Source organism: Phascolarctos cinereus, unplaced genomic scaffold, assembly GCF_003287225.1.
Source record: "Phascolarctos cinereus isolate Bilbo 61053 unplaced genomic scaffold, phaCin_HiC Scaffold_3;HRSCAF=262, whole genome shotgun sequence".
In the NCBI taxonomy this organism is placed as follows: Eukaryota; Metazoa; Chordata; class Mammalia; order Diprotodontia; family Phascolarctidae; genus Phascolarctos; species Phascolarctos cinereus.
Window position 1 is genome coordinate 244973504 of NW_027555736.1, and position 22886 is coordinate 244996389.

The following is a 22886-nucleotide window of genomic DNA, read 5'->3' on the forward strand; positions in this document are numbered from 1 at the left end:
CCATTTTATGAGAAATAGTTTAGTTAGAACTAGATAATATATATTCTTATAGATAATCCTTTAATCTAATCAAAACTAGATAATATAATTTTTAAAATCCACTTAACTAGGCCCTCATATGCTGTAATATGTCACAATACGTTGAAAATGAGTGAATGAATGAGGACACCACTGTCAACTTCTTCTCAGTGTGGATCTTCCATTCTTCCTTCTGAGTACCTGTACCTCAAAAACTATGTGAACATGACCATCTGACTTGCAGACAACATAGCAGTGCTCATAACAATTTATTAATTATTAATAAAGAAAAGGTTATTTCTTACTTTTTAGATTACAAGAAAAAACTTTTGGAAGTATACTTAGTTTGAAAACCAGTTGCTTGCACAGTGACTATAAGCTAAAGTTAGTAAGTATGATCATTTCATAAAAAAAAAAAACCTGTATATAGCTTGGGGATATGATTCCACTAAGTTAGTGTAGCTAGCCAGGCAGGTGAATCTCTTTCATTAATAAACAAAAGTTAAATGCTCTGATTTCAATCAAACAGAAAGTTTTCAATATAATGCCATTCCCCTTTCTTTATATGGTTTTGCTTAATGATGTCAGATCTTAATCTCTTATTCATATTTGGTTATTTTAATTATGTCTAGGTATGTGTATAAGGAACAGGGGGAAAAAGTCACTTTGGCTACACTGCATGGTTCAGGAAGAGGATTACTGTATAAGGCAAGAAAGGTAGGTTGAGGCCAAGTTGTCAAAGTCTTGAAATGCCAAATAAATATTTATATTCTGTTCTGGAGTCACCAGGGAGCCACTGGAGTTTATTGAGTTAAGGGTGGGGAGCTGACATGGTCAAACCTTTGCTTTAGGAAAATCACAGTTACGTAGAAAACAGATTGGAGAGGAAAGAGACTTGAGGCAGAGAGCCTAATTAGAAGGCTATTGCAATAGTAGAGCTGATGAATGACTGGAATTGGTAGCTGTGTGAGTAGAGAGAATATGTTCCAGAGCACTGATGAAGGATGCTACCCATCTACTCACAAAGGTGATGGACTCAATATACAGAATGAAAAGCAGTTGCAGACATGGCCAATGTGTAAATTTGTTATACTTGACTATGTTTAATTGTCACAAGGAAGGATTTGGGTTTTTTTTTTAATAGTATAGTATGGGTTAGGGGGCAGGTAGAGATTTGGGGTTATTAACTGCCAAAAATAAAGAAGAGTCACTGAAGCACTTTTAAACACACAGAGACCCAGACAAGCTAAACGGTTTTATAACACTGAATTTATTACATTAAAAAAAGAGATCAAGGGGCAGCTAGGTGGCGTGGCAGATAGAACACTAGCCCTGAAGTCAGGAGGACTTGAGTTCAAATACAGCCTCAGACCAAACACTTGACACTTACTAGCTGTGTGACCCTGGGCAAGTCACTTAACCCCAATTGCCTAAAAAAACCCACAAAAACAACCGAGACCTGCAGCTTCATATCTCACACTCTTTTTTCTGTTCTTTAGAGAGATGTTCATGTGAATCAGTGTTTTCCAATTAGCAAAAACCAAAAATTATTTTTTTTAAATCTGAAAAAAACATACAAGAAATGCTACGGAAGTAGAAATGACAAGATTTGGCAGCTGACTGGATACTCAAGAGTTATGGAAAGTAAGGAGTCAAGGATAATAGTCAGGTTATAAACAGGTTGCTGGAAAAATAGTGTAGCCTCAATAGAAAGAGGAAAATTTTAGAAGAAGAGTGTTTTTTGGGGTGAAATAACATAAACACAACTCATTCATTTCTGCTCATCCTAGGCTACTCACTTTCCCATACAAAACAAAACACAAAAAGCGTGTGTGTATCTGTGTGTGTGTGTGTGTGCTGGGCACACAGAGCCTCAGCTGAGGGGTGCCTGCTGTAGCCACTAAGCAATGCAGAAGAATGTGGAGGAAAAAGAGAAGGACTAGGAATGCTGGGGGACTGGAGCACTTAGGGCAGTACTGCTGTAGGTATCTTGCCTGGTAGCTGCCCTGAGAAGCCCACATCCTGCAGTGGAAGGAGAATTATTGTTGTTGTTAAGTCATTTCAGTCACATCTTACTCTTTGTGACCCCACTTAGGGTTTTTCTTGGCAAAGACCCTGCAGTGCTTTGCCATTTCCTTCTCCAGCACATTTTACAGATGAGAAAACTGAGGCAAAAAGGGTTAAGTGACTTGCGCAGGGTCACACAGCTAGTAATTTTCTGAGGCCGGATTTTGAACTTGGGAAGATGAGTTCCTCACTCCAGGCCCAGCACATCCTCAGAGAAATATTTAAGGGACTAGTGTGGTTGTGTTACAAACAAGGCCACAACAGACCATGGTGGGGTCAGGAGAAAAGGGAAGATGCAATCCTCCCATCTTCCCTTTCTCCCACTGATTCATCACACAACCTTTGAGGGCTCAAGGCATGGCATCCCAGGGTTACTCCACAGCTCCCACTTTGGAAAACAAGGTTAAAGGTAACTGACAGACCATAGTCCTGATCCTTTTTCTTCAATCTTTATGCTAACAGGTACCCTTCTATAGGCTTATGAGTGCCAACTGCTGTATCATGACCCTGAAAAAGTCTCCTGCTCCAGATTATACTCTGGAATTGACCCATGGTGGGAATGGAAGGGGACTCACATCTCCAAGGAGCTCTCAGCAAAGGCTTTCAAGGAACAGGTGCTGCTCAGCTTCTAGCACTGGGGATTTCCCATGAGCTATACAGATCTCTTTACATCAGCATCTAGTAATGTCTCCCAGCCCATACAGAGAGAAGTGTGTGTTAGGGACTAAGAAAGGAAGCAAATGGAGGTTAATATTGTTAATATCCAGGGTATTAGTAACTATCCATCTCAATTCATCAGCTCAAAGGCTACATCAGCAAAAGGCTTTTTATTAGACCTGGAAATGAGTCACTTGCCTACTTGTAAGTATAGTGAGACGTAAATACCTTATAGGAGCCATTCCAAAAGGCATATTTAGGATGTACTTCTTCCAGTCAATCAATCAATCAATCAGTCCATAAATAAACATTTATTAAGGACCAACTACGTTCCAGACACGGTGGTAAGTGCTGGGAATACAAAAAGAGGCAAAAGACAGTCCCTGCCCTTGAGGAGCTCACAGTAAGTTTCCTATCTGTAAAAGAGAAGGGTAGGGATACATAGGCATGCTGACTGTCTCTAGATTTATCAGTAGGATGAAATGGAGTATATCTGCAAAAGAATCAGAAAAGAAGGTATTACACAGTGCTCAGTGGTATCTGACTCTTCGTGAGCCCCTCTGGGGTTTTCTTGGCAAAGATACTGGAGTGGTTTGCCATTTCCCCCTCCAGCTCATTTTACAGATGAAGAAACAGAGTTAAGTGACTTGCCCAGGGTCACACAGCTAGTAAATGTCTGAGGCCACATTTGAACTCAGGAAGATGAGTCTTCCTGACTTCAGGACCAGCATGTTATCTACTGTGCCACCTAGCTGCCCATGGTATTACATGTTCTTCTCTAATTATGGATCTCAGAGCCCTTTATAAATCCACATTCCTCCAACCTCTTCTGATAGAAGCCCTTCATAACCCTAACCTTCCTCCTAGCTTTTCTGTCTTCTTACACCTTATGCTAACTTACGTAACCCATGATCCTGTGACACCAGCCTCTATGCTGCTCCTTACAGAAGACACTCCATCCACCTTCTGGCTTCCTTCAAGTTCCAGCTAAAAATCTTACCTTAAAAAAAAAAGTTGGGGTAGCTAGGTGGCACAGTGGATAGAGCACCAGCCCTGGATTCAGGAGGACCTGAGTTCAAATCCAACCTCAAACACATAACACTTACTAGCTGTGTGACCCTGGGCAAGTCACTTAACCCCATTGCCTAGCCAAAAAAAAAAAAAAAGGTCTTTCCCAATCCCTTCTAATGCTAGTGCCTTCCCTCTGTTGATTATCTCCAATTTTCCCCGTACATATGTATGTTTGTCTATAGCTGTTGGTGCATTGCCTCCCCCATTAGAATGTTCTTCTCTGGAGAACAGGAACTGGTTTCTTGCTTTAATTTTCACATTGCTGGCACATAGTAGGTGCTTAATATTTCCATGTTAAGCGACTGAATAGTAAGGACTATAGATTAGATTCCTACACTCAGTCTGTTGCTCTGACTGCACCACAAGATTCTCTGAATGGATAGACTGCTGAGCTCCTTCATAATCACACTAGTGAGAAACTAATTTATGACTCTGTACATAATTAGGGAAATGTTTTGGCCAATCAATATATTCCCTTCCTTCACCTAGAGTCCCACTGCCTTAAATTTCAATGCTCTATATATTAATCTGATTGCAAACAAGGCAGGAACCTGGCCTGGTTCTCTGTCGTTCTCCATGGAGCCACAGATTCTAGTGCCAAACTCTGGAGAATGTTCGGTGACAACTAAGGAAAGTCTGCCTTTCAATGGAGAGCTATAAATGGACCACAAGTTCAGCTATTTATTAAGTCCCTTTGGTGTGTTGTCTTCTCCCATTAGACTGCAAGCTCCTTGAAGGCAGAGACTGTCTCTCCTTATTTGTATCGCCAACAGTTAACACAGTGCCTAGCAAATAATAGGTGCTTAATAAACACTTATTTGATTGATTTTACTTGCCTACTGTGGGGTGAGACATTGTGCTGGGGACTGAGATACAAAACAAAATTATTTTTGCCCTCAAGATTTTTTTTTTTTACTAAGGGAATACACAACATATATACAAGTAAATGAAATGCAAGGTAGCTTGAAGAGGGAGATAACTGTAGGGGAGCATCAGGAAAGACTCAAGGAAGGAGGTGGCACCTAAACTGAGCTTTAAACAAAGACAGAATTCTGTGCATAGGGAGATAACCTGGAAAGAACAAGCACACAAATGGGAAATGGAAGGTCAAGTGGGGAAAAACTGCAAGTAAGCCAATTTGGCCGAGGACAAGAGTGTGTAAAAGGAAGTTTTAAGCTTTAATGTTTTAAAACTGCACTAAGAGTTTTAGGACACCCTATAAAATGAGTCTAAAAAGAGAAGTGAGAACCAGATTGTAAAGGGATTTAAACGTCGGGCTGAGGAGTTTGTTTTTTATCCTAAAGGCAATAGGGAGTCATTGAAGATTGTTGAGTAGGAGACATGGTCCAACTTGTGCTTTAGGAATATTAATTTGGCATCTATGCAGATGTGGGTTGGAAAAAAGACATCCTGGCCCCAAACTTACCTTTACTGTTGCATTATACAGTACTCCCCTTCACATACTCCCAGTTCATTGAAACTGGCCTTCTTGCTGTGCCTCACATACAAATTCCATCTCTTTCCTCAGCACCTTTGGGACAGCTTGGTGGAACAGTGAATAAAGCAACAGACCTGGAGTCAGGAAGACCTGAGTTCAAAACTGACCTCATATACTTAGTAGTTGAGTGACTCCAACCAAGTCACTTAACTACTGTCTGCCTCAGTTTCCTCATCTGTAAAATGGGGATAATAATAGTACCCACCTCCCAGAGTTGTTGTGAAGATCAAATGAGATAGTTTTAAAGTGCTTAGTAGAGTATGTAGCACATAATAAGCACTATATATAAATGTTAACTATCATTTTTATTATGATGATTATTAACGTTATTATATGGGCTAAACCCTCCCCCCACGCCTAGAATCCACTTCCCCTCCTCACCTTTGCCTAATACAATTCCTCATTTTCCTTTAAAACCCAGCTCAAGCACCAGGAAAAGGTATTTCCTGAATCCCCTACATGCTAGTACCTCTCTGAATTGTTTTGGGTCTTGGGGTTTTCTTGGCAAAGCCACTAGAGTAGCTTGCCATTTCCTTCTCCAGCTCATTTTACAGATGAGGAAACTGACGTAAAGAGAGTTAAGTGACTTTCTCAGGGTCACACACCTAGTGTCTGAGGTCACATTTGAACTCAAGTCTTCCTGACTCTAGGCCAGGAGCTAGCTGCCCTCCTTTCCTAAATTTCATTACATTTATTTGGCATATGCTTATACGTGTAACATCTCCCTTGCTAGAATGTGACTTCACTGAGGGCACAAACTGTTTCATTTTGTCCATCGCGGCCAGCACTGTGCCAGATACATAGTAGGCACTTAGTAAATGCTTAGTAAGTCTACCCCTAGAACTCAAATCAATTCAATAGGATGCTGTCTTCTGCTAGAAGATGAAGAGGCTGAAGAGTAATAGTTCTTTTCCTCTAAGATAAAAGAGAAGCTGTGACAAAGGACTTTGGGAATCCACTTTCATTACCTAAGGTAAAGTGATGAGCAGGCTGAAATGCTGACAAGTGATGGTTGTATGCAGACTATTAGGATGGGCATTTTGTAACCACTGCACTCCTCCTACCCCTTCTCTGGCCTATAGTGGCATGAGGAGCGAATAGCAGCAAACACAAATCCCACTCTAGGTAAAAACCATGATATTCCCTCGCAAGAGATGGGGGGAGAGGGTGCAAATAACCCATTGTGGGGAGGAGGCAGGAGGGGAATCCAGACTGGTTAGAGTAACCTCCTGGTGGGGGAACACTTGCACTAATACAGGCACAGAAAGTCCTGGGTCTCTTATTTTTCCTACTTCTTGGAAAACAAATTACACCACAGGCCTCTGTTACAGGGAAGCACTTACCCACACAGCTACGGACCCTTCCCCCCACCCCTTTGCTTTCTCACCACAAAGTCCTCGCTTCTTAAATGAAAAGGACTCTATTAAAAGTCTGACAAATAAATAATACATAAAGCAGGGGTGCCAGTTTATTTATTCATTCATGTTAAGGCTTTCAAAATAAATTATTTAAAATTAAACTTTAAAACTGTTTCTGGTCCATAAGGACACCTCCTCCCCTCCATCCCCCCCAGGAGCAAGACCCACTAACTAGAGGATTCTTCCTCCTTAGCCCAAGGTAGCTATGCTTGCCTCGGGGAGCCTTTCCTGGGACATATAACAGGAAGCTGCATTCAAAGGAACAGCTCTTACCTATGAGCAAAGGCAAGGGCAGCATTTTCAACTCTGGGCATAGAGCCAACACCTGCTGTATGAACTCTGCACAAAGAGCACCACTATTCAGCTAGTCAGTTGGTCTAGGACAGGTTTCCCTGGCTTTATTGACGGAGGAACCACTAACTGCTGACTTATTCAGCTGTATTCCTGTTACCTAGGCTTTAGCAGAGATATATCACTTTTTACATCACGAACATCACCATCATAGCTAGCATTTGTATAGCTTAAAGGTTTGCAAAATGTTTTACACATGTGTATATATTACATGCTTACATGTTATCTCATTTGATTGTCACAACAATTCTATAAGGCAAGGGCTATTATTATCCCCATTTTACAGATAAAGAAACTGAGGCTGACATAGGTTCAGTGACTTGACCAGAGTGGTCACACAGCTAGTAAGTGTCAGAAGTAGGATTTGAATTTAAAGTCTTTTGGATTCTAAGCCCAACACTCTATCCACTTCACCATCTATCTGCCTGACACACACAGAATAAATCTCAGTATTATATTCATAGGTTTGTGTGTCTGTCCAACACTTCCATGAAGCAAAAGGAAAAACTGGGGAATGGGTGCTCATTTCCCCATTAGGCAGCATCCACTGTTATCAATATTCTCTCACATGCTTCTCCAACACCCCCACACCTGCTGGTACCCCTCACTACCTTGCAGCACAACTACCTGCTTCCCCCTTGCAATGCCCAGATCCCCTCACTAAGATATTCCCCAAATATGCTTTCAAGTAATGTTTTACGTTTTTATCTTTCCTGCCCTTCTCTGTCAGCCCCTGCCCCGAAACTAAATTTACTCAACATGAGACCGCAATGATCCATGTGAACATGCTCAGTGGGTGCTAGTTTCATTCTTCTTATGTAACATGTGCATTTTAACAGTGACTTTTGAAAATATGATGCCTTAACACAAAGGAGTGACACTAATGAGGATGATTTCAGGCCACAAGGGAAGAGATTTTTGGTCCCTGTTCCAGGCAAACATCCACTCTACCTAATTGTATCTGCCTACTAGACAGCATGGTGAGAATACCTTTGCCCTTGGTTTGCAACCTGGGGACATGAGGCACAGGGTGGAGAGAATGACCTACCCAAGGTCACAGAGTGACAAGGAGGAAGCCAACAAGAAAATCTAGATTTCCGGCTTCCTGAGACTGAGTGATCCAAGCATAGCATATGTTTGCATCACTCAGCCTCATTCCCAGTCTGACTTTCAAATAAGAGTCCTGAAGGATTTGTCAAACACACACTGGCATCTGGTAAACATAAAAAGAATGCTGAATTAAAAGAAGGCATTGTTCAGCACCTTTCTGCAAAGGCTGTATAGAACTTTGCTGAACCTCTGTAAAGACAAAGAAAATTCAGCTTTGTCTGGGAGCTCCAATGTCCCTTCCAAGAAAACATCATTCATTTCTTCCCCTTCTAGCCAGTCAAATACACCTGAGGACTAAAATGGTTTTCATAATTAGCTGAAGTTCCTCCAGAGCAGGAGCTCTTAGTCTTTTTTGGGTGATAGACCCCTCTATCAGTCTGATGAAGCCTATGGACTCCTCAGAATAATGTTTTCAAATAATTGAAGGAAATGCTAAATTTCAATTAGGGGGTCAGTGAACATTAAAATGTAATGTTTTCCCATGAATCACTTGAAATCTATCCTTATATAGTAGATCCCAGCTTAGGAAACCCTTTTTGAGATGGCGTCAGACAAAGGTATAGAAGCAAAGTAGAGCTCCATCTGTCCTTGCTCCACATATAAGACACTGAATGTTGGAAAAAAAAAAAACTAGAGGAATGCTTTCAGAGAATATAAAAAAGGACTAAGATTTGGGGTTCAAAGTCTAAAAGCATATTTTACAAACATTTTAAAATGTTACAAGGTTAACATAGGGTATCCTGAACAAAACAAAACATCACATATCCAAAACTATTAACTTTGAACAGACATCTAAGATTTTGGTGGGAAAATTAAGAGAACTTGTCATAGGTCAAAGAAAATAAGGGTCCAGTTCATGAGAGAAAAATCTGTGGCCTCTACAAGGAGCATCACTGCTACAGGTCAAGTGTGACTGACATAGAGCAAAGCTTTGAGATTCAAGTATAGAGAAGGGAGTTAACTCAGGTCCTTTTCTGGAGAAGAAATCACCCCAGAAGGAGGAAAAAGCTTTTATCCTCTGCCGTTTGTCATTTATTGATGGAAAAAATGCATAAGATGCAGATTCTGCATCTAAGAATCATATAATCAAGTATATGGTTTGAAAGAATAGAAAGCATTCTTTCTCTGCCTCAATCTCAATTTCCCCTCCTGATAGAGGATGAGATTCTAACTACCCCCTACCCAAATCCTTCCTTCCTTACAAGCTCCATGATCATGGCAAGTCATTTAACCATTCTGAGCTTCAGTTTCCACAACTGCAAAATGAGGATAATATCTATAATACCTGCCTTGTACATGGCTGTTGTGAGGCTCAGATGAGCTACTAATGGGTCTAAAGCATATTGCAAACTTTTTAAGGCAACGTACAAATAGCAACTGACATCATCATCATCATCAACATTACTATTATTATTCACCAACCTTCCTTTACAAGAAAGACAGTAAAAACCAAAGAACTGGATATTTAAAAGCAGTTTTAAAATTATCCTAGAAAAATTGTGGTGAGTACAAATAATATAGGACTATATCTGGCTAGACACCAGGCAGAATAAGAAATGCAGCAGGAAAGAAAGATGATCCAAATTGAAAGACAGATGAGACATTTTAAAGTCATAGCTAATCCACCCTCTGGGTTTTAAAAACACAAATAAACCAAGATAATAAACATGCATCCAAACACTACCTTTTCCCTGAGAATCTTAGAGTACTTTTTTTTTAAACAAAAAGATACATCTTCACCTTACAAATGGAGGCAGAGACATGTCACAGACAGGATGATTCAATGGCTGAGTTAGGATTAAGATTTCTTATTCCTAGTTCCCCAATCTTCCCACAAGACCAGCCACTTTTTCCTATGAACTCTCTTTAGCACAGTATTCATCTTTCACACTTAGAATATACAGTGTGAGAACTGGAAGGTACTTAAAGATTATGTAATCCCCTTTTCTCATTGAAGAGATGAGGAAACTGAGGCCCAGAGAAGCTAAATGACTTCTCTGTTAAGACAGACTTCCAGTGACCAGACCTTAAATTGAGTTCCTAGCAGAGGGTTTTCCAAGGTGCAGCAATTTGATAACACTCTTTCCATGTCCGTTAAATAAGGCGGCAAATGTTATCATTCAAATGCAGTCCTGACAAGGGTACCATTAGTCCTGAGCATTGCAAGCAAGGTACACAGAATTTTCCAGCTACAGAACATATGAACTTCTCATTCTAGTTAGAATGAGCTGCCTTCACTAACTACTACCATATTCCTTTCTTAAAGAAACCTGGTTCCAAATACCACTGCTGGTACAATGATAAGCAGAAACCTACTGTTCTCAGTTGGCCATCATGGGAGGGAGAATACACGTGAGCTCGTATATGTGTGTGAACTGAGGGGCAATGCACACATGTCAATGTAGGGCATCTGAAAGATACAGAGAAGGAAGTAGTTACAGCGAGACAAACAAAACCAAAACATCAACGATCCAAAATTCTTCAGAATGCTCAGCTTTTCCCAGGTAATGATGATAACCCTTCTTCCATTCAGAAAGTCCAAGAGCAGTCTTCTCAGAAAGACACAGCCAACTGCTGATCAGGATAAGGAGGCCAGAACAGGTGTCGGCATACACTGGGGCCAATCTGGGCATTCCAAAGGACAACAAAGTCTACTTCTGGCTTTGCTGTTCAGAAGCCCCAGAGTCAATAGTGAAAAAGAGATGGTGCTCATCTGGGTCAAGCCCCTTTGAAATCTTTGGAAAAGGTATAAATGCTAGCTTTTAAATCATTTCAAATATGCTGAGTTCCTGACACAGAATCTTTACACATTACCTAATTCTCCCTTTGGGGTTACAGCTCATTAGAAAAGAAAGCCCCTTAATTAGTTGTGAGGATTAGCAAACATCTGGTCTCCGAGGTCCATTTCAGCTCTGTACCCAAAGTTCCATGATCCCAAGTTCTCCAAAGTGCTCCAACACATTATGTAGCAGTATTGTTGTTACAGTTATGTGAAAAGATGATACTTCTATTCTCTTCCTTCTCCCAAAAGAGAAAGAAGAATGTATTTCATTTCATTTGAAATTAAACGGTTGAATTTTTGTCTCAATTCTTTACAACACATAAAAACCACACAACCACTGTACTTTTCTCATTCCTGCTTGGGCTGCAGTCACCTTTCCTGTCTGTTGTTGTTTTTACTTTTTAAATTTAATATTGTTAATTAATAAAAGTCTATTTTCTCTCCTCTCAAAAGTCCCCTCAGCTCTCTTGCCCATAACTCCTACCATTGGAAAGAAAGGCAGTGGGTGAATATCCTGTTAGTAGTGAGCACTAATTAAAGATTTGCTCCAAGGTGGCTTCTCCCCTCTGGACAAGTGCCCTCAGATCTTCAGGCCAACCTGAGAATTTTGGACACTGATGGCTGGGCATGCTTGCTGGACTATGTAAATGCTAACCTTGTGGGTTTCAGCCACACATACCACAAGAGCTATTTGGCAGCTTCTGAAGTTACAGGAAAATCACTATGTAAGAGATCTTTTGATCTCCTTCCTGCTCACCAGTACTATAAGCCATAATGAACTCAGTACTTGAGTCTCACCTATGTAACAGAGCTATAACTAGCACATTTTGCATCTGAAGCAAGAAGTACAAAACTTAAGACAAATTAAATTGTAAAAGGAAGACTTCAGAAGTCACCAAAAGGCCAATGAAGGGGAGAAGGGTGGGTGAGTAGAAGGAAGAAGCAGTTAAGTGTGAAGTGCAGCTTACCTGGGTAAAACCACCAGAAAATGAGAGCTAATACCTGGTAGCACCCAATTTTAAATAATTATTCTTAATTATCGAGATAGTAAGCTAAGTTATTGGTACCGATACTGAAGGTTGGACTGAAAGTGCCATCAGCTTCTAAATTCCAGGATTCAAGATGCAGAGTCCCATTTACTCCACCCTAGTTATGGCCTGATCTGAAGGCTGGCTCCCTAAGCTGCCACCCTCCACCCCCATTAGTGTTCTATAATCAGGTTAAATCAAATCAATATACTATGTCCTTGTTCTTATTAAAACAAAGTCCACCTAAACCTTAAAATTTTATCTGAAGGGTCATAGCTACAATGAGTGAAGCATACCTATAATGTCTGAAGATACTTAATATAACATAAGAATCAGTGTGAGGAAGGTAGAAAAAACATTTTGCTTTTCTTGTGCAATTAACTCTTCACTCTCTGTAAGTAAAACATCCATAATTCCTCATTAAGCAATCCAATCTACTGCCATTCAGGTTTCTGGACTCTAGGTCATTAAAGGTTAATAATCTATGAGAAGATATGGGGCTAGATATAACACAACGGGTGGTGTATCTGACTAAAATCCAAAAGAAAACATTTGTGGGTTATCTTTTTTGTCATTTAAATTATACACACTTCTCACTTCCATTATTAAAGTTAAATGGGATATGAATTAATTTATCTCTCAGCACTACACCTCAACAATCACAACAGTCCATTGGTTCAAGTTAATAAGATCTTTAATGGGGAACACTACCTGTGATCCTTTTATCTACTCTTCCCACATGTCCATTGAAATAATATTCACCCTACTTTCTCCTGATTTATCCACACATGCAAAAAACAAGCTAATTTCCAGAATAAACTCAGACCACAATTCTGAGATTCTAATTTGATTTAAGCCCTTATAGATTGGGTAGACTTCTGGCCCCAGTTCTACACTACAAACATATCATTTTAGAAATCAAGAGGAAAACAAAATTTACAAATACCGTTTAAGTTCTTAGAACTTCATGGTCTCTAGGAACCCAGAAATAAGTCAAGACTCCTGATTCTCCAGTTTGTTTCTCTTACTGACAACTATTCAATAAGTACCAACTATATGCATGGCACTAGACAATATTCTCCTCAAGGAAGAGACTTGGTATTCTTCATTAGCATACAAAGAGTACACTAATTTTAAAATGTACAAAGTAATCCATTTAACAGAACTTTCAACTGTCATAACTCTCCCCACCTTCATAATCTTGGGTTGGCAGAACTGCTCTGCTCCCGCCATTTATCTTTTTGTGCTCAATACAGCTGGCCACGCCCAACTCCATATGAATACTCTTATCAGAAATATCCACTTAACAAATGTTTGGCAGAATTACCCTGAACAGAGGCAGCTGCTTAACTCATCAAACAGAATACAGCCTACTATATCCATATAAATAGTCACGTACATACACAATTATACACACACACACACACACACACACACATACACACACAGCCCTGCCTAAATATCCTTCTTCCCTCTCCCATAGACCCCTCACCCTCACCCCAAGTGAAACTACAGCAAGGCTATACAATTTTGGAAATTCAAACACAAAAAGTTATAGTCCTAACCATTCCTTGGCCAATCCCTTAACCCTATCAGACACTTATTCTACATTGCCTAGAAAATTAGGAGGCTACAACAATTTGCTACCAACAAAAGATCATAGTACTTTCAAACTTTAGGTTTAGTGAATCTTGAAGCTTCTACAAGAAACTAATAAATATCCATAATACATCTGTAATACATACCCTCTATGACACTGGTGTCAAGAGGACAACAGTCATACATGCATACAGTAAAAACCAAATAGGTTATACCAAATGTAATTATGGGGGGGGCATCACAATTTGATGCACAATATACCTGCACCCATGTTATATGCTAGAATTCTACTGTATTCATTTATAAGCTACTAAAATTATTTTTGGGTCATTTTTATTTTTAAAAAATATGTCATCTCATTAAATATATCTTGATGGCAAGTTTTTCCCCAATGTTATGTGATTTTTAATCATCTACTACAATTTTTTTTTTGTAGATAAAATAGATAAGTAACCTGTGATGTTTGAAGAAATTTTCTAAAGGCTTTCTATTTCAAAAAAAAAAATTAAAAACCAAGCCTTCTGGTGTCATATGAAGTACATACAGAAATGCTGGCTAACTTGCACGTATCAACTCCTGTGATCAAAGTGAAAACAGAGAACTCCTGAGTTGTGGTAACTTGATTACAATTTATAAGGATGATTGGAATTCCCTACTCTCAACACAGAGAAGCCTGATCTCAATGTGAGAACACAGGCCAAAAGGTTATTAGAAACCTTGCCCAACATAAGTAGCTGTGGGAAACAGCGTGGTACAGAGGAAAGGACACTGGTTCTGAAGTCAAAGGATCCTGCTTCTCATGCTACACTTTTGTGACCTTGGTTGTGACCTAGTCTCTTGTAGAAGCTTCAAGATTCACTAAACCTTAACTTCCTTGGGCCTCAGTTTCCTCATCTGTAAAATGAGGGTACTGGACTAAACAGCCTTTGAGTACCCTTCCAGATTTCTATGAGCCTTTAGACTCTAGAACCATGAGACTATGATTGGCATGACTCCCTACTGCCTTTAGGACGGGACTAATTCCTTAGCCTGACATTTAAAAGCCTGCTGCCATTTGGCTCCTACCTCCTTTTCCAGTTTTATTTCACATTCCTTTGGAGAACTTGGCTGTTCCCCAATATGAGTTTCTATCTCCCACCTATGGCCCTTGTCATTAGTGTCTCGAATACACTCCCTCCTCACTCTTGCTCATTAGATCCAATTCACATGCAAGTCAAGACATTACCCTCACGCTGTCATTGGTCCTCTTCGAGAATAATGAAGGATGAACAACAGCAAGATTCTCTAACTCCCATCAAAGCACAGTTCAGGTGACCCCATCATCATTAGATTTTTCCTCATCATCCCAGTTATTAGCACTTTTCTTGAAATTGCTTTGTATATACTTTGCCTTTATTTGTGTTTGTGCATGTGTGTGTGTGCTGTATCATCCCCAGTAGAATGAAAGCTCCATGAGGGCAAGGGCTATTTTCTTTACATCTTTGTATCACCAGCATCCAACACAGTATTTTGCATATAAAGTGCTTAATAAACATCTGTTGAAGTGAATCAAAACCTCACTTTATGACTAGCACTGTAAATATTTTAATAAGATTGGGTCTAACTATAAGTTGGAAAATTAATTTCTACTTAGCTGATTTCTTACATGCTCAGAAGTTATGACAGAAGAGAAACCATTCCTGTGACCAGGCAACTTGGGATTCCATTGACATATCTGCAAAACATTTTTGCTCCACTAAGAAAAAAATGCAACAAAAACTCATACTCTTAGAGGCTGGGCAGAAAAGCAGAGCCTGTGTGAATAAGTAAATGGAGTAGTCAAAGAAATGAGAGCAGGGCTCTTCCTCATCCAGGAATATTGAGCACCTATCACCCACAGCACCTCTATATTGATTACTTAGCACTTGTAAAGGATGCTTGTTTGTGTGTGGATGCCACCTCAGGCTGTGATTTCCTCAGTTTTCACAAGCTAAGCAGCATCAATCCTGGTCATTATCAGGCTGAGAGTCCAGTCCACAAAGATTCCAGGAAATGGTACTGGGACTTTACTAGACAGCAACAAGCCAGCAAGTCTTTTTAGCAGAGTTCACTATTCTGCCCATGGTTCCCCCTCCTGGAAAACATCTCAAGGTCAAATGCTGCCTGCAAAAAAACCCCATTTTTTAAAAAACCCTAGATTCTACACAAATAAGGAATGATGTGTAGAATGTATCACATAGTTCTCAAACTTGGAAAATCTGGGTGTCATTGTTCCAAAGATACCCCACCTTTGGGGCTGTCCTGGTGAAAAATTATCATTCAGAATTTAGCAGACAAAAAAACTAGTGAGAATGAGAGGGGTGAAAGGTAAGAAAGTCCTATTCAATCTGTCTCTCAAGTAGCAATGCTCACCATAGATGGGGAAACTAACATTGAGAGAGCTCAGGGTCAAACAGCCAGCACTTTATAAATTTACAAATGGCTTTCTTCCCAATAACCCCACAAAGTAGGTCATGGAAAATATTGTTATCCACATTTTACAAATGAGAAAACAGACTCATAAGTGACATAAATTAGCCTGGATCACACTACAAGTGTCACAGGATGAAAGAAATTATGTGTCAAACCCAGCACTTGAATCTAAGACTCTTGACTCTGAGTTCATTTCTCTTCCCCACTGTACTAAAGTGGGACAATTTCTTCACAGTTCTTGCATGTTCTGTTCCTAGCAACGCTAGTTTTACCAATGCCATCATTACACATTTTCAAATGTTTATAATCACTGATTGATGAGTCCTGTCTCTATGCTTATGACTCTCAAATCGACCCTTCCTGCCCCAGTCTTTCTGCTGACCTCCAATGTCGCATCTCCAACTACCTCTCAAACACCTCAGACTGAATGTAGACATCTCAGTAGACATCTTAAACTCAATATGTCCAAAAAGGAACTCCTTATCTTTCCCCCTAACCACCTGTCTCCTACCTTTCCTGTTACTACAGAGGGTAACACTATCCTCTCAGTCCCCCAAGTTCACAACCTAAATGTTATCCTCAATTCCTTAATATCTCTCCCCCATCCCTATCCAATCTGTTGCCAAGCCCTGTTGATTTCATCTTTGCAACATCTCTCAAATATACCTGCTTCTGTCCTCTGACACTGCCACCACTCTAATGCAGGCCTTCATCACCCCATTCCTGGATTACTGTAATAGCCTGCTAGTGGATCTGCCTGCTTCCAGTCTCTCCCTATTCCAATACATTCTCAGTCACTAAAGTGATTTTCCTAAAGCTCACGTCTGCTCATGTCACCTCTCCTACTCAAACTCCACTAGCTTCTTATTGCCTCCAGGAGCAAATACATAATGCTGTGCTTGGCATTCAAAGCCTAGCCCCCTCCTACCTTTCTAGTCTTCTTATACCTTACTCCGCGACACATATTCTTTAATCCAGTTAACACTGGCCTCCTGGCTGTCACAAACAAGATACTCCATCTCTCAGCTCTGGGCATTTTTTCTGGCTGTCCGCCATGCCTGGAACACTCTCCCTCCTTAATTCCAACTACTGACCTCCCTGGCCTCCTTTAAGTCCCAACTAAAATCCCACCTACTATGAGAAGCCTTCCCTAACACCTCTTAATTCCATTGCTTTCCCTCTGTTAATTATTTCCTATTTATATATAGCTTGCTTTGTATATATTGGTTTGCATGCTGTCTTCCCCATTCGATTGTAAGCTCCTTGAGAGCAAGAACTGTCTTTTCCTCTTTTTGTATCACCAGTGTCTGGCACAAAGTAGGCACTTAATAAAAAATGTTTACTGATTGAGTACAAACATAGGATTTCAAGTAAATCACACAAATATTTATTAAGCCCCTGTGTACAATGCATTGTGCTGAATGCTAATAAGTATGACATGGCATTGCCTTCAAAATGTTTATAATCTAGTTAGAAAGATATGACATATATTCATAAAAAAGGTAATTAATGTTATAAGGTTGCATCTGGAAAGCAGGTGGTTCGACTAAGGTTTCAATCTCTAATATTCTGGTTTTTTTTAATTAAGTGCCAAATAAGAATAACAATATATATATATATATATATATCTATATATATATATATATATATATCTATGGTATAAGAATAGTATGACTACAAATGAATGTATACATTAAGCGCGCTTTAATTATTCTACTTATTTCAGCATTCAACAAATTCATGCTTTCATGCCAGTTAGTATGCAATCTTTATCAATGGAAATTGTAACCCCTTGTTACATCAGTAGACAATTTAATGAATTGTTGCTGCCAAAAGATAAAATCACTAGCAGGCTGGCTCCTGGGTGAGCAGTCTCTCCAAACTTAACTCAAATGGTCTTCATGTGACAGTCTTTAGATAGAGTCCTTCTCTGAGCCTGTACTAAAAGCCTTTTCAGCTTGGTAGGAGATGACAGACCTTAGCGTCAGCTACTGTAACTTTCAAGAACTCAGGATCCGTACTACAATGAGTCATGAAATATGATTTTTTTTTTGCAGAAGTTCTTAGTGATAACAGCTATTAGCCTAACCAGAGGGGCAGCCTCAGAGCCAAGCTAACCCTAGCTCGATTCCCACATCTGACACATACTAGCCATGAGACCCTGGGTAAATCACTTAACCTTTCAGTGCTTTAGTCAACTCTCTAAGACTATAAATTGCAGAGAAAATGGCAACTGGCACTGGTAGAGAGAGGTTTTTCCACCAGTTGTCTATACTAGTGAAATCACAAGTGTATTTCTTAACCCTACCCCATCAGCCTAAATATCTGGAAAAAAATGAAGGCAATCAAATACATCTGATTAAAAATACTGGTCCCATTTTATCAAGAGTTGGGCACAACTGGTCTAGTCTGTCTCCTCTGAGTATATTAGATGTGGCATGCTTCCCTGATGATCTCCATGGTGCTTAGTTACAGTTCAGAGGAGCACAGATTTAAAGCTATGAAGAACCTTAGGGATCACACAGTCCAAACTCCTTACTTCACAAACGAAGAACCCTGAAGCCTAAAGATGTTAATGGACTTGGCCAAAGTCACACAGGCAACAAATAAGAGAAGTAAGATTCAGACTTGCACACAGTAATTCTATATCCAGCACTCTTTCCACTGTGCCACAAACACTTTCTCCAACTTTTTCAGGAGTCATTCGTAATTTTTAACCTCCTCTAATATGCTAGCCATTTCTAAGAGGGAATCATCTTCAGATTTGATGAGAATGCTTTCTATTCCATCATCCAAATCACTTGCCAGTGTCTGACCACTCATGACCCCATGGGCCACAGCACACCAGGCCCTTCAATCCTCTACTATCTCTCAAAGTCTGTCCAAGTTCATGTTCACTGTTTCCATGATACTATCTATCCATCTCTTCTTCTGCCATCCCCTTTTCCTTTTGCGTCCAATCATTCTTCCCAACATCAGGATCTTTCCCAAAGAATCCCGTCTCCTCATTATGTAGCCAAAGTATTTAAGTTTCAGCTTTGGTATTTGACCTTTCAGGAAATAGCCTGAACCAAATCACTTAAGTAACTATAAGGAATCTCTCTCTCTCTCTCTCTCTCTCTCTCTCTCTCTCTCTCTCTCTCTCTCTCTCTCTCTCTCTCTCATTCTCTCTCTCTCATTCTCTCTATCTCTCTTTCATTCTCTCTCTCTCTCTCTCTCTCTCCCTCCTCCTCCTCCTCCCTCTTCCTTCCCTCTCTCCTCTCTCCCTCTTCTTGTCTCTTCTCTTTTTAAAGCTTCTTTCCTCTGCTGATGTTTGGATTGTGAGATCAGTGGGTGGAGAATGCAACAAACAGCATCCTCCTGACCTCGGGCAACAATAACTATAACAATGGAACATAGGTCTTCGCCTCAGTTTTGGCATCCAAACAAAACCTTCAGTGGCACATACAGCCCCCACTCTGGGTCAGTGTGTGCATGAAGCCCAACCGCGAGTCTAGAGTAGAGGTATCCAACACACAGCCCGCCACCACATGTGGCTCACAGCACTCTAGAACCACATTAAAATGTAATTGGGAAATATCTGACAAAATAAATGAAAATAGCAATAAAACACAGATACTGTTAATGTGTGGTTTTCTAAGTCACCATGCTGCAGGCATCCTTCCGTAATTCAGTGGCCCCCATTTCTATGCTTGTCACCACTGCTCTAAAGCAGCATAGTCACAGAATGAGCTCTACTGTTGTTAGAGACCTTAGAGGTCATCTATTCCAACCCCCTCATTTTACAGGTGGGGACCAGAGAGTTGAAGTGACTTGTTTTAGGCCACACAGTTACTCAGAGGAATTGAAATTCAAACCCAGTTTCTCTGACTTCAGACCCAGAATTCTTTCCTCTTATATCTGAGCTCAGTCCCTGACTCTGGACCTTTCCACCTCCACTCCAGCTGCCTTCCCATATTGGAAATATCTCCAATTCTGTGGCCTCTTACTCTGGGCAGTTCCTCCCTGGAACCTCCATTTGAGGAAGCACCCAAGCCAGTGCTATTCACTTCTAACCTATTTCAGTTCATCCTGATTTTCTGCACTTTTCCTCCTTCCTCTCTCCCAACCTTGCTTTCTATCTCCTTCCAATGTGGTATTTTCTCTTGTTAGAATGGAAGCTCCTTGAGGGCAGGGACTGTCTTTCCTTTTAATTGATTTGTTTTCCCAGCACTTAGTACAACGTGTGGCACATAGTAAGTGTTTAATAAATGCCTTACCTCCTCTAATCTGCCCCGTACCATGTTAGAATCCCATAAGGGATGTTAGAGGTTATCTAGTTCAATTCTCTGGATTTACAGATGACTAACATCTAAACTGAGGCCCAGAGAACTGTCTTATGTAAAGTAAGTAGCAGAGGCAGGAGAGGACGTGAATCCAGGTCTCCTGAGTCTTACGGTCCAGCAGTCTGTCACCTGTACTAAGCCCATTACTGGTGGCCAAGAAAAGGAAGGTTATCTGGGCCCTCCATACCAACAGAACAAGTACAACTGTGTTTACAGAGGTACCCACTACCCCCTTCCAACCTTAGCCATTCAGACCTGTGGATTTTTGAGGATTCCACGTTCTTGGGATTCTCTTGCTGAAGACTTTTTTTTAAATCCAGTTGCCCTTTTAGTCCCTTCCTCTATCAGAAAACAAAATCCGCAGAAAAAGAGGTTAAACTAAATCCCTCAGGATTCCACCCTCCCATTCTAGTATCCCAGAAAAACCAAAATGCTAGCCAACCATGGCTTACACACAGACCCCAGGCTCTCTTCCCTGTATGGTCATGTCTTCCCTGGATTCATGCACGTCACATTCATCAGCAAACTGACCCCCACCAAAAACTCTTGTCTTTACTCTAAAAAGGAGATTGGACTCGTGGGAAAAATCCAACCTCTACACTACATGCACAAGAGGGCATAGTCCTTGACCTTCTCTCTCCTCCTTTCACCCTTGGTTGTCTAAAACTAGAGTGGTCGTAGGTCAAATTATGAGCATATTGTTTTTCACCGCCCTCAACCTTTGCTCTGAGCTCTTTTCCTTACTGCATGGCTTCCCCTCCCTAACCCACCCAACGCAAAGCTAGTGTATCCTACAAGTCATCTGCTTCTTTTAGCTCCACCTTTCCATAATCAAAGGAAACTATCCGATAAACCCACTTTGAAAGGCAGAACACATAATCAGAAGATGCTGTTCCCCTAATCAAAATGAAGGGTTCTATCCCAGTAATACTAACATCATTGCCTTTCCCTGATACACTGGTATAAAAGCATGATATGACTGACTATGCTACCCACCACTGGACTCCTTCAAACAAGTTTTGTGGTGCAAAAGCGGGCAATCAGAGACCTTCTTTGTTAGTCTGAAAAAGAGAAGGATTTGTTTTCAGTAACAAATCTCTGTTATAAGTAAAGTGACTTATTGCATTTTATAGTCCATGAGCATTGGCCTGAGTTAGGCCTGGCCTAGAAGACCACATAAGAAGAGAGGAGACAGATGCCAAGAATATTGAGAGGGCAGAATTGAAGGGGCAACTGAATAGATAAGGGGAGTAAGAGAAGGAAGAGTCAAAAATGACTTGACTTATGAGCTTGGATGACTGGAAGGTACATAATACCCTCAAAAGAAATAGGGATTTACAGCAACTCTTTTGTGGTAGTAGAGAACTGGAAACAGAGAAGATGCCCATCATTTGGGGGAATGGTTGAACAAATTATAATATATTAATATGACGGAATATTATTGTGCTGTAATAAATGATGAAGGGGATGGTTTCAGGAAAACCTGAGAAGACTTGTATGAACTGATGCAAAATGAAGTAAGCAGAATTAGAAGCAATCTATACAGTAAGAGCAATATTGTGAAGATAATCAACTTCGAAAGACTTATTAACTCTGATCAATGCAATGATTCACCACTACTCCAAAGTATTAATGATGTAACATGGTATCCACCTCCAGATAGAGAACTAATGATGGACTCAGAGCAGACTGAAGCATATTTTTTCCTATCTTTATTTTTCTTGGGGTTTTTTTGGAACATAGCTAATGCAAAAATATGTTTTGCATGACTTCCTATGTATAATGGGTATCGTAATTCTTGCTTTCTCAATGGATGGGGGGAGGGGTAGAAGGAGCGAGAGCATTGGAACTGAAAATAAAAATTTTTTTTGAAAAAGCAAAATAAAAAACAGGGAAGTTTAGAGAACAGACAGGGCACATAATGAGTTCTGTTTTGGTCATATTGTGTTTGAACTGCCCACAGATCACCCAGAATGAGATGATGCCACAGAGGGGAGATCCCAAAGGTAAGCATTCTTCCCCTGACCTATTGCTCTCCATTCAATCTTCTCTTGGCAAAACTGCAAAGCTGGGCCTGGCCAGGGCGGTACATCAGGAAAAACAGACACACTGGCAAGGCACCTGTTCAGCACTGCACTCAGACACAGAGTGCAGGGACACCGAGAACAAAGCTGTGAAAACACTGGCCACAGCCCAGGCTCTAACCTGACAACCTGGATACCTAGCAGATGGTACTAATGCATGGAGCCCAGCTGGCCGTGCATCATCTAGTACCTGATTGAGGAAGCAGGGAGGAAAAGGGGAAAAGATGGCAGGAAGGAGGCAAAGAAAAGGAAAATTCAGATTGAAGTAAGACATATGGATAAGGCACCTGAGGGGAGTATAATGTCATAGTCTCCACAAAGTCAGAACTGGTAAGTTTTATAAAATCCAGTGAAGTGGGGAGCAGGTGGGGGGAGAATGGTTGCATTACCGAGCATTCAGCTCCGAAATGATCTTAACAATCATCTT

General features: G+C 40.5%; 1 protein-coding gene across 1 annotated transcript in view; it reads right to left on the reverse strand.

Annotated features, from left to right (window-relative positions):
* SPTB (spectrin beta, erythrocytic) overlaps positions 1-22886 on the reverse strand; it is a 167013-nt gene that overhangs the window by 124637 nt on the left and 19490 nt on the right. The window contains 1 exon segment of the mRNA XM_021004711.2: positions 5240-5355. The gene's annotated coding sequence lies outside the window, so the exon portion shown is untranslated.